Source organism: Falco naumanni, chromosome 3 (genome assembly GCF_017639655.2).
Source record: "Falco naumanni isolate bFalNau1 chromosome 3, bFalNau1.pat, whole genome shotgun sequence".
NCBI lineage: Eukaryota > Metazoa > Chordata > Aves > Falconiformes > Falconidae > Falco > Falco naumanni.
The window spans coordinates 88,977,858-88,990,882 of NC_054056.1; the positions used below are offsets into that span (position 1 = coordinate 88,977,858).

A 13,025-nucleotide genomic window follows, 5' to 3' on the forward strand; every position below is an offset into this window, starting at 1 on the left:
TAGTTTTTTTATTTTTTTCCTCAAGGAATTAGAATATGCTGAAATTTTTGAATCTAAAGCACTTCCTTTTTGTCTTAATGTAGAAACTGTAGGATTAGCTGCCTGAAAATGAACCCATTAGATAGTAATATCTTGATTACAAGCACTTAAACTCCCATACGTATCCAGGTTCATCAGAGGTTCTACAAAATTAATTTTCTACAAAATGTAGAAAAAAACATTTACTGGTCCATCATGACAATATCTTTGTTCTAAAACAAAAATGGAGATCTGCAAGCACCATCATGTGAATTTAAAAGCTTTGTTCACCTTTATTAGTAACGTGATATGCATATATATACTTATACCTTGACAAACTTTCAGCTCCGCTGTCCTGAAGATAGTTGATCGCTGCACTTTCTGCTCATTATCCTCCATATCTTGTGTCCATCTTCTTCTTGACTCGGTCCGCATATCACTGATGGAGTTAGCTACACCGTGTCTTCCAGGAGACGTATGGTCTCTGAAGCTCTCTGACCTATCACTCATTCTCTCCATTCCCAACACTTTAAGCTTGTGGTGGAGCATCAAAGAGCTGCTGCTACATACTTGGTATCTTCCTTGACATTGTTCTCCATTAAAAAAGACAACTCTAATCAGACCATGGAAAAAATCCAGCCCTAAGACTCAGACAGTATACCAGAGATGAGGAAAATCTCAAGCAAGCAGTGAAGCTCAGGATCCTACCTTGGCTTATTTGACCATTATTAAGTTGCAGGAGCCAAGTGTTTGAGCTCCTTTAGAGTAAGGATGTTTCTAGCCTTCAGCTCTGGCCCTGTGGATTTTGGTCCTAAATGTCCTCTGCCACTGCTGCCTGCTGTTTTCTAACAAAACGGGCAACTGTTCCCAAATTGTCTTGCATCAGCAATGTTTGGGTAATGTGTCTCTATTTCATGGAAGGTATACCTAGAGAGAGAATACATAATGAACTGTTGTGATGAGGCATTTATCTCTGCAACATTGGGAGGTATAACTTAAGAGCGATGTATAGTAGCCATGAAGATAAATAGCACGGCAGGGCAGAGTATCATGTATAAAACATTCCTGGCACTCTAGGTTCCATTTCATTATTAGATTTTTAAAAAGAACCATTTTCTTGGTTAGTTTCCAGACCTAGCAGTCACAGAGGCTAATTTCAAATTGCTTGAGGCCTTGGAAACAAAGATGTATTTTTGCCAACACTGACTTAAGTGCCAATAAAAAACGTGAGCAGGACCCACCCAGCCCTGTAAGGGAATTATACACAAGAGAGTTTTTTCCCCTCACAAACCCCCATCTCCCCCCAGTTTTTTCTGTCATGCACCAGCGTTTACAGGTTAGCTTTCAAAACAGCAAAAATATTAGGCAGGAAAAAAAGGTAGCTAGCTAGACAGATTGCCTCCTGTAGTGAGCAGTTTCTTTTGATCCGCATGTGAGGTCCTTCCTCTTTACCTGTCTCCACTGAGATGTCCCCTGGAGTATATTCAGGAAGGATGTGGGACAAAAGCAGGAAGTCCTCAGCAGATCAACAGGATTGGTTAGGTGTGTAGGTGTTAAAGATTTAATGAATTTGGGTTGCTTAGCCTAAAGAAAAGGAGTCTGGAGGGAGAGCATGGCAGTTACTAGTATGCATATCACTACAATAATCTATAGTAAGAGACAGAATCAAATACTCTTCATGTTCACAGTAAACAGGAGAATCTTAAAAGACAGCATGAAGGTTCAGGTTAGATACCTGGAAAACCTTTGTAATGTAATGGTAGTAAAGCACCAGAATAAGTTACTGGAAATGTGAAATTTGCACTACTGAAAGTCTGATGTGAATGTTTATCTAGAGATAACACAAATGCAATTAACTCTTCTTTGGCTCATGGAGATAGACTGTGAAATCTGCTAAAACCCTTTCAGACCAAGGATTTTGTGATGTGTTAAAAATGCCACATAATAAATATACACCCAAATCACCCAAATGATAGTGATAAAGCAGTACAAATATAAAATTAATAATAAACATTCAGCAGAGCATCTTATCCTAGAATTGTTAGCTTGCTTCTTTTTTTTTTTTTTTTTTTTAGGTTGTGGTACCAGCTGGCAATAGCATGATAATATATTTATCCTCATTAGAGACAAATGTGTTATTTTATGGTTAATTCAGTATGTAGACTTTAGACCCTGTGGAGTATAGTTCAAGCCTCTGTTTTGCAACAGAATCTGTTACTTCAGTTAATTATTTGCTCTCCCTGAACCCTAGTTTTTCACCTGTAGAAGGAGGACAACATCTCTTCTACACTTTAATTAGTTACTGTAAGAATATGTGGAACGAAGAATGGAAACCAGCTGCTTCCAGGGGTGGCCAGACACTTTGTTTAGATAAATAAACTCCTTGGGAACAAGGAATGTGAAGTTCTCATTTTATGGGTAGCATTATAATGAATATCAGTTATTTAATATTTCAAGACAGTAAGCACACCAGATGTAAAAAGTTATTGAACCTTAAAAGTGTTTCTTGGACCAAATGGCTCTAATGGCAATTAATTTGCTGTGAATAATTATTTTCAGCCAAATATATTTGGGTTTATGTCTGTATAATTTGCATGTACTTTTGCAGTAAGGTAGATGAGGACTTCGGAATGGCATGGAATAAAAACAAATCTTTCATGCCTCTAAGGAAAGCTCTTCCTGAAATGGTCAGAGCCACATGGCTAAAAGTTTCAGACTGGCTCTTTACCCACGATCGATCGCTCGGCACACCAGCTTGCCAAGCCAAAGTACAAGCCTTCCACTGGTGTTAGACTCCCACTACCTAGAGACTGTAACAAAGTCTTGTTCCTCAAGTTCCTCCCCTGAAAGTGCAAGTGTAAGAACTGGATCTCCCTCCCCCAGGGGAGGAGGCTTACCAGGAACTCAGCTCAGACTGTGTTTGATCTTACGTGCAAGGTGATTGAAGTGCAACACTCTGCACAGGTGAGCGTTGTCTCTGTAAGTCCTCCCCTTGCCTCTCCTCTGTGCAGCAGTCTGGCAGTTTCTCAGTTTCCTTTGCAGTCCTGTGAGCTGAAATTGGCCCTCTTCTTTGTTCTTTTTTCTCTTTTTTTTTTCTTTTTTTTTTTTTTTTTTTGGGGTAGTGTTAAATGTCACTTATTTAAGGATCTGTAGCCATAAAGCACTTTTTAGACTGTTCCTTTTTCTCACTTATGTTTACAGGGAGTGGCATATGTATTTTTAACTAGCAGCTATAAAACCTATAAAAAGACACAAGGCTTAACATTTTAGCTGAAGTACAGTGAAAAAAGAACCTGTCTTAAGACCCTTGTTACAAGCTACAAGATTAATAATAAAGTAAAATATGTCTGTTTGTAAAGATTTGATTCAAAAGGAAAGCATAAGATTTTTAACAACTACATTCATTTCACTGAAGACGTCCACCAAACCAGTATACTCTTGCCCCAGACTTCACAGAAACAAAAAAATGGAACACCTCTATTTCACTGAAAAATTTATAACTCATTCTGGGTTTGATGGGCTTACCATTGACAGCTTTCACATTGTTTAACACATTTCAGGATGTCACTATGAGCCTTACATATCGACCAGACAAAATAACTTTTCTTCACTGATGTTCAGTCTTGGAGCACATTCAGCAGCTGCTGTCATAGTCAGACCCACAGTGTGAGGTAGATTGTTCTGCATGTGTCACAAACGCGCACTCATGCCTACGCATGTGCAGAAGCCAAGCCTGTAGAGAAAGCTGGATGACTCATCTCTAGTGCTTCTCATTTTTTTGCTAGCCAAGTTGGATACAGGGGCCTCTTTTTGTGCAAAGACTTCCAGGACTGTTGTCATTATCCTCCACCTCCTCTCTCTTTATCACAATACCTTTACTCTTTTTTTCCCCTATACATAATTCACATAAGCTAGTTTGTAAGTATTCCTTATTTTGTTCCAGTCATGTGGTGGTGTTCATGCCATACTCAAGTTATATGAAGACAAATGTTCGTACAGAGATTGATCAAAACATCTTTTGGTAAAGTGAGACAAGTCTGGCTCACTGATTGTCTGAATGTTACAAAACCAGAAGCTCTAGATATTCTTCAAAGCTGGGATAATCTGCCAAGCAGAAGAAAACCAAAACCTCACTTAAAAGTCATATATGAATCTTTACATAACATACAGTCTATTTTTACAAGTACTATCTAAACAATTTGCACCTTTTGGTATGGTATTGCATAAAACCAGTATTTCTGAAAGAATTTATCACTTTTAAAAGTTGTGTTCTATCTTAACAAAAATAAGGAAGAAAGTTATTACTATTTTAAAGTCTAACAGTCTGAAGCTAAGAGAAATTCCAACCCAACATCTGATATAGTTCCTCAGGTTCAGTGAAAACTTTTTTTTCTGCGAGTCATTCCATTGAAATGCAGGGAATTATGGGGGGGGGGGGGGGGGAGGAAATGGTTGAATAACATGCATAGTTGTTCCAGAATCAGGAGTATAACCCATACGTGTATTCTTCACTATCAAGTCATTATTATGTCCAAACAGATCACGTGCATCCATGTAACTTTGGTGTGTCTCTTAAGATTAATTTCATATTATCTGTAGTGAAATATACTAATAAAGTGTGTTTCCACAGTTGAACATTCAGAAGACCTAATTTTATAACCATTTGAATGAGCATGCAAGTTTAATTGTCTGTCTTTGTGCTTGTTCATTGCCAAGCAAACTTTTGGTAAGTGTCCCATGACATATTTGAAATACTTTGCTACAACATTAAATATTTTTGTGGTACCTGAATATTAGTGGTGTAATATATTCTCATTTATGTATTTACATGATTTTCTTTCTCACAGCGGTTCAATACAACTTTATTCAATTAGCTTTTTCTGCAGGATGTTGCCAACATCTGCATTCAAGAAATCTTTTGACAAGTAACATTACAATGTGTGCTTTCATTTGCACTGGGGAAATAAGTATTGCCAAAGAAAATTAGGAAACAAATAAAAATAGTCATCTGTGGAAATAAAAATGGTCATCTACTTGTCCAGAGAAGAATCAACCAAAAGGTGTATAAATATAGACAAGGTGAATTATGTGTCAATTCAGTGAGTGCTTATTTCCACATATTTAACCAAGACATTAGCTGTAGAAGTACAATCCTTTCCAAGGCTTGATGTATGGCTTATCAGAAAGCTGCTCCAGCCCCTGGAGCACCCCCTGCCCCTCCTGCACTGACTTGGGTGTCACTCCTCTCTCCTCTGGCTGCTGCTGGTGTTGCGCAGGGTTTTCCCCCCATTCTTAAATATGTTATTCCATAAGGCGCTACCACCATCACTGATGGGCTCAGCCTTGGCCAGTGGCAGATCTGTCCTGTAGCCGGCTGGCATTGGCTCTATCAAACACGGGGAAGCTTCTGGCAGCTTCTCACAGCAGCCACTCCTGTAGCCCCCCCACTACCAAAACATTGCCATGCAAACCCAGTACAAATCACAAGTTGAATGGGTTCTTCTTTGAAGGCTGTGGGGCCAAAGTAAAAAACTAAGCACTTGAATTCAAATTTCTAGTACAGAGCTAAAGATGAAGTTTTGAAGTTTCTCAAAGTACTTTTCTTGAACCAAACTGAAGCATCACCTCAGGTGAAAAATTACATTAAGCCAGATGGCATAGCTGTAGAAGCTGTATGAGTAAAAAGAGTCCCAGAAAAGGAAGTAAATTTAAATGTTGAAGAATAAAAATAGGGGAAAAAACAACTACAAAAAGAACTAAACTACACTACAGAAAGGTTTGAGTAGTGCCTTGAGTAAAATTCAAGCTAGTGGCTGAGAGAAGCTAAACGGTGCAAGAAAGTACAGGGGGTGGACACCAGGGGATGAGAGATGCCACTGTACCATGGCTGGGGTAGAACGTGGACCTCCCCACCACTGACCAGTTATGACCTCACCCTGGGAATGTACCTACAGTCTGTCATCTAGAGGTGAAATTTTAGCTATACAAAGTGTTATACTCTGGCAGATCGATCACTTGTTTGAAGCAATGCTTGTCTCTACAGTGACAGCAAATCATGAAGGCGAGGTAAGTGTGTGAGTTGGAGGTACTTCCAATTCCTCTTCTTGAAACATAGCTATAGGTATTTGATTTCTTAACACAAAAGGCAATCACGTCACAAAATGAAGATGAATGTGTCTCTATATTTCTAACATGCAGGTGTTAAAGTATTTATTTCTCAGTGTAAACACGCACGGTGCCTGAAGTACAGCTAGTTGCAGCAAGTTGATGGGCACCAAGCAACACAAAAAGGTAATCTGTCAGCATTGCCAGGCTGCAGATTCAAGGCAGAGCACCAGCTGCTAACAGGTGTTTTATACTATAAACCATTATTTGTGTTTAACCTCTCCCCATTCATTGCTGAGGAATAGAAAATATGATGTTACCATTCCTTGCAAACTTTTCAGTTTAAATCCCTGTTATGGTTCTGTTACACTCAGCGTATATTGAACTAGAAAGTACAACACAGAAGCACAGGTGCAGAGTTTGCTGAAGTATGACAAAAATGGACAGAAAGTTATACAAGCTGTGAGGTAGATATAGTTCATCTGCCCAAGGTGGACAGGTCAACATTCAACAGAAAGAATGAAGGTTATGGTTTCACGTGGCCAGGGGTTTCACTGTCTGAAAACACAGACTCTAATGAGGATTTCTGTGAAAGAGAGCAGAGACGAACCTACCTTTGTCCCTTGCTCTGCACTAAAAATGCAAGATGAAATGCAGAAATTAACATCCACTGCTGCAGGTTTCAGCCGTCCCATTCCTCCACAAATGAGGAAAAAAACAGACCTTTTAAACAGCCCTAGCCTTATTTTTGACTTACAAATATTTGTCTCAGCACTAGTCTTGACTTTTAAATAAAAACAACACAAAAGAGTTAACAGATCAAAGAATCAAGGGGGATTATAAGTAGAAGAGCATTTTATTGGGGGGTGAGGTGTTGTTCAGATAGGCTATTAAACCTTTATTTTTTTCAAAGTGAAATACATTCCTGTGAAAGTTCTCTCTGTTAACACTGCCCTAAGATAGGAATTAATTTTATTTCATTAAACATTTCTTCCAGTGATATACACAGTTATAAAAAATCAATAAAAATGGTCACTAAATAATGGTTGCTAAATGGTGATTACAGAAAAGATTTTACAAACAGCAGTAGACTCAAGAGGTCAGGAGTGAAAAAAGAAAGAGACCATTAAGCTAAGTAGGAACAATCTGCATGAAGCAGCAGTACAAAGTGACCCTCGTAAATGTAAAAAAAATTAAGTGCTAGGTCCATATAATCAGGACAACATTTTAGTACTAGAAAAAAAGTTTATAAATTTTGTACACCACTGGAAGGAAATTTATCTCCAAAAGCACTGACAGGACTAATCAAGTCAATGTTGGTCTGACTGTCTTAAATCAACAAGTTTTTTATTCAAGTTAACAACAACCGTTTTTCTAAAAATTATTCATAGCTGTAAGCAATATTTGATCACATTTTAGGACAAACAGCGTACACCATAATGGCCATTACATAACAATCTTAATTTTACCAAAGCTTTTAATTTTGTTTTTTATTGTCAGAAACTTTCAATATTCAGAGAAAAAGTGTCTGACTACCCAAAAAACCCACCTAAATAAATTCAAATTAATATTAACCACCTTAAAAACACACACAAAAAAGGACATCTTTGGAATGATCTTACTTTCTAGTATTACTGTATGTTCTGTTTTTCTTAAGACATCAATATGTCTTAGGACTCAATATTTTATATATAATGCAATTAAAATTTTAAATCATGATAAATATTTTGTTTATGCTAGATGTGTAAATTTTACTGCAAACACTCAGCTAGACATCTTATCACATAAGTCTTTCCCTATCCAAGACTAGAATTTTCCATTATTGGAAAGAAAGGGATATTTCTTATGGATAAAGTATTGCAGTTGAGTCTCAAAATATCTGAGTTCAATCTTCAGATTCTCAGGTGCATAAATCTGTATTGAAGACTTACCAGAGCTATTTAGTTTACCTGTTTCAAGTTAGACTTCCTCAAATGAGAGCTACCCAGGCTGTGAAATCGTATTCAAGCTGCTGTGGCTTCATTTATACCATCTTTATTTTCATTGCACTCAGGCAACTGAGGGAGTACCTTTGCACAGTATTAAGCTGAAGTACTCTAAGGATTGTTTTCCAAAGAATTGTGAGAGTTTTTCTTTGTCCTTCCTATAATCCACTGTTGGAACAGCTGGATACTAACAGAAGACTGCAGGCTTTAAAGTGACATTTTGGTGCTTATGTTGGTGCTTTATTTGTGATTAACCTATACTACCAGAGAGTCAACTATTCTGAATTAAAAACACCACTTTGAGTGAAGGGATGTGCTTGTGGGCCTAGGATCCTGGACTGGACACAAACTCTTCCCGGTGGAACAAATCGACTAGTGCAGCCTCAGGCAATTATTTAAACACTTTATATTCCAATAAATCCATCTGAGAACTGGAAATTATATTTTTTCTTCCCCACACTTTATATGCCTGATTCATTCCAAGCTCTTGTAAGACAAAAAAAAAAATCAGCCAGTATATATGGAAGAAATTTCCTAATTAACAGTGTTTAGATCAGGTTTTGAGACACAGGCTCTTTTGTGTGAGGAAGCAGTCCAGTACATTGGGACCTGTGCATTGATTCAATGTGTAGGAGCTTATGTATTGAAGGTAGTAAATCATCTTCATAAAGAGGTATTACAAAAATTTTCAAAGTATTGTTTACCTTCTCTTCCCTATAACAATACGGCAGTTTCCCTAAGCCCAGGAAAGAGGAACCACCACGTCAGTTTTTGCAATGCTCAGTTCAAACTACCTACAGGAAAGGGACGTGATTCAGCATTGAAAACTGCTGCTACAAAAAGTGTGCTACAAGAGATCAAACTTGACTGTGTCAGTTCAGTATATGCAATTGAAAAACTGCAGGAGGGAATTAGCAAGCACAGTCTAAGCGAAATATCTAATATTTCAGACCTATTTGTCTCTGGATATTGGAAAACTCATTACTGTCACCCCCTGTAAAATAGTACAAATTTGGTAAATAAGAACCCTTTGTCTATCCTCGCATCTCTATATGCCATGCAACAGCTTTGTCAGATAACGGCAACCAGAGGTGAAAGTAGAGATCCAAGCCCAGGATGTACATGTTACGTACATTGCTACTGGTAATTTGTTCATCCACTGCCTAAATAGCTGTAGTTCACATGATTTATCAAAGCTGCAATACACATGGAATCAACACCCCTCAATCCCACTGCTTCTATTCTTTTCACACAATTGCAATTGAGCCATTTATCTGTAGACCTGATGATGGCTTTTCATATCAATATCACTCAGCTTTATATGTGTGCTGCTGAAAAATTAGTTATGAATGATTGACACTCACCTCTGTGGGAAAATTACTTGGGGGGGCAACTAGGGAAAACTGGGACCTAATAGAGGCATAGTATTACAGAAGGCTTTTTTTAGGGTAAAACACAGCTATCACTTTCAGGATGGCTGGCACACACAGAATCTACTTTACCGCGGCTCCCTAAGCAGCACACCCTGCCAGCTCAGCACATGCTGATAGGGGTAACGGAGGGTGGAGTGGAGCAGACTGTGGCCAGGGTCTGTTGTACTCCCTGCTGGAATGGAAACTTGATGGCACCACAGCTGATGAGCTGCATAGTGAAGCTGCATAGTGAAGCTGCACATTGTCATGTGAAGAATCTATGAGATGTTTGCTGCTCAGCCAACCACTGTGGCAAAATTACTTTCCTCAGGTGAAATAATCTCATTGTAATACCAATGCTCACCTCCATCTCAAAGTTACCTGCCTCCAAGGTTCTGCCACACATCACTGGGCAGGTGATACCAGTCAGTAACAACAATATGTATGACTAGAGTCGCTCAAGTTCCACCTACATGTAAAGAAAATGAACTGGCCCTGGACTGAAATAAATCCAGAGGGGTGGGGGGGAATTGTCTAAACTCCCAAATTACCAAATGCTGATTTCATGTTTAAATATATACAAATCTGTGAATAAAGTTAGGTCAAGCTGGCGCACTCTCTAAAGCTGTTACGAATGAAGGGACCTAACCAAGGGAGTCAGCCTTAGAAGGATGAGAGACAAAGAACACAGTGAAAAGAACACTGTTATCTAAGTTACACAGAAAGAAGCCTTCAAGTCTAGCTATAAGAGGAGACCAGCTGAAAAGGTGTTGCAATCCACTGACATCAACAGAAAATTAGTGGAAAATAGGACAAAGGTAATTGTGGCAGTGACAAATTGTGACCTACAAGTCAAATAGCTCCCTGCAAAAGACAGCAAAACCCTGCTCGGAGAGCATGCATAGTTAGTGAAGAACTTTAGTAGTGCTATTTGAGGATGCGTACTAATTTGTGTTAGAAGCAAGAAACTATCCTGTGTCTGATGAATATGCAATGTACTGTGAAGTATAAAAAGTAAACAAAGGAGGGGAGAAGTTAGGGAAAGCTCCACCGTAACTTCTGGGATCAGTTGATGGGCTGAACCTGTCTTCTCCCCCATAGGGACACCTGCCGGGTAAGAACTTTATTCTATGACTGACTCATGCCAGCTGTTATTAGTGTGTTGTTTTAAGCTTGCTGCTTGCTTTGCAGTCAGGGTATTATCACCGGCAAACTTGGAACCTTATTCTGTCACAAACTTGCATTTTGTATAATTAAAGATCTTTAGCTGAAGTTCATTTTGTATAAATGTCCAGAAATTTGGGTAGCTGTTATAAGGGTTTTGACTCAGTGATGCTGTCAGCAGGGGTCCCTGCACAGGTTACTCAAATCACTCTCCAATACAGTGGGCTGTCAAGACACAGGTAGTGGACAGGCTGGTCGGACACAAGGGTCTCATCTTCCTTGGGAAACTGACAGGCTGATCAAATATAAAGGGTTCGAGGAATCCCCCCTTCTTAACGTGACAACCTCATTGGAGTTCATGCAAGACTTCTATTAACTATTGTGGACAATAGCATAAGGTAGTTTTACTCTTCTACCAATGACAACTAATGAACTCCAGCTACAGAAGAAACTCCTCTTATTAAGCTCCAAGGACATCAGTTTGTATTTGTGTTCATTTACTTTTGGGGACATGGCTAGATTAGCTTTAGTCTCTGCCCTGTCATTATTGTGTAGTGGACTCACTTATGCTTTCCTGTGTTCTTTTTATTTATGCAGCTGAATATCCTTTTGCTATTTGTTTAATTTCCTTTACAAAGTCTGGCTAGACTGACTTTTGGCATGTCTCATTATCCCCATACGTCTTGATCTTCTAAACATGATTGCATTGCTGAGCAGGACTTTTTCCTTTTCCTGGTGGGGTGTATACTTATTCATGTGATTTGTTTTGTGCTTTTTATTAAACCAGTGAGATCCAGAGCCCTATCCTAAAATTTTCCCCAGGGTTCAGAATATAAATTCCACACAGTTTTTTGTCCTTTTACACAACAAGATTTCAAGTCTCCAGTTGCTACTCCTTGATCTTTTCAATGCAACTGACTTTACAAATCTTAAGATGTTCATTCACACCCCAGCTGCCAGCTGCCATGATACTTCCTCAGCAGTCAGAACAACTCCTGGCCACACAACCAATAGAGATATGTAGTAACATCTGACAAAACGCAAGCACCAGCTCACCAACAGATGGCTTATCCTCCACTGCCACCTTCTTTGCATTGCCCACTGGCCCTAGTCTTAGATTCCCTAATAATTCCCTAACAATACTCACCCCATCTAGCTGGTCTTTCTGCTAGTTTTGAACAGATCTCATGCATGTCAGCCTGACACTGTTCAAAGAAAGATCCACAGACCCAAGTCTGTTGCATACTCACTTATGAATCTTCTCTAAGAAATCCACATATATAATATCTCTCCTTGCCTATATTTTTGGTCTTTAAAATATCAAATTCATGGTACTTATGGTTTCAATGTCCTGTCAAAACCCATAAATTTTGATGATTAATTCATGTCATCAAATAGAGCTCTTTCTATGCATATCTATCTGCAGCCAAAGAGGACAATTCATCATCCCCACAAATCGCTGACCTACTTTCCTGACAATCCCTAGGAAATAAGTAATAGGTCATATTAACTTAGGTCATGTTAGGGAAAAAGGTCATATTACCCATCCTTGGATGCCCTTCACTCTATGACTGCTTTGCAAGCACACCCTCCATGCATCCGGGTTGTGCTGGAGGTGGCTTGTTCCTTTTCAGCTACCAGCTGCTTCCTGACCTTTCTGACAAAAACTTAAGTCTAGTGAGCACTGCTCCCTTTTGCTGATGCTATTTTTCCTGAGCACTGTCGCCTGTTCTTGGTTTGATGAATGTCTCCTTCACCTCTTCCTGCTCTCTTTTCAGGCTTGCACATGGAAGTCCTTATACACTGTACGTGGGGGGTCCCGTCCTTGCCAGCTGACCCCCTGGCTCATGTCCATGCTCCCTGGCACCGCTTCAACACCCGTTAACGTTCTTTTGGCAGCTCACCCTGACATGCATATTGGTGAATCCCTTTCACTCCCAGGAAACAGTGAGGCCAGAAGTGATCCTGGCCACAGCCAAAACAATATACAGAGCAGCCAGGAGTGTAATTGACCCTTGGCTCTTTCTAACACTGTGCAACACGCATGAGTTGATGTTTTGAAAATGCCCTGTACATTGGGCCGCACAGTGATGTGCATTAGAACAACTGGAACTACTCACTTAGCAGGGAACAGCCCAGGGGCTTCAGGGTCCGAAAGGCCACAGCAAAGGTATGTATTTAGACGGACTGAGGGGGCTCCAGTGCTCTATAATCAGTCTTGAGGGATGTAACTGCTATGATGAAGAATTAGGCTGGTAGGAGGAGTAGCAGTGTCCAGGCATGCAAACTTCACTTCTGCAATCATTCTATAGCTGCAAGGATGTCTTGACAAACAAACAAG

The 13,025-nt window shown here is 39.4% G+C and overlaps 1 long non-coding RNA gene across 2 annotated transcripts; it reads right to left on the bottom strand.

The window, feature by feature from the left end:
* Positions 1–287: 287 nt before the first annotated feature.
* LOC121085788 lies at positions 288–3,092 on the bottom strand. 2 transcript variants are annotated; one of them, XR_005827191.1, is made up of 2 exons: positions 2,949–3,092; positions 288–945 (listed from the first exon to the last, which is right to left on the bottom strand). It is a non-coding gene; the product is annotated as an uncharacterized LOC121085788 (long non-coding RNA). The 2 variants fall into 2 exon arrangements; XR_005827192.1 differs by lacking the exon at positions 2,949–3,092 and adding an exon at positions 1,471–2,048.
* Positions 3,093–13,025: the final 9,933 nt, after the last annotated feature.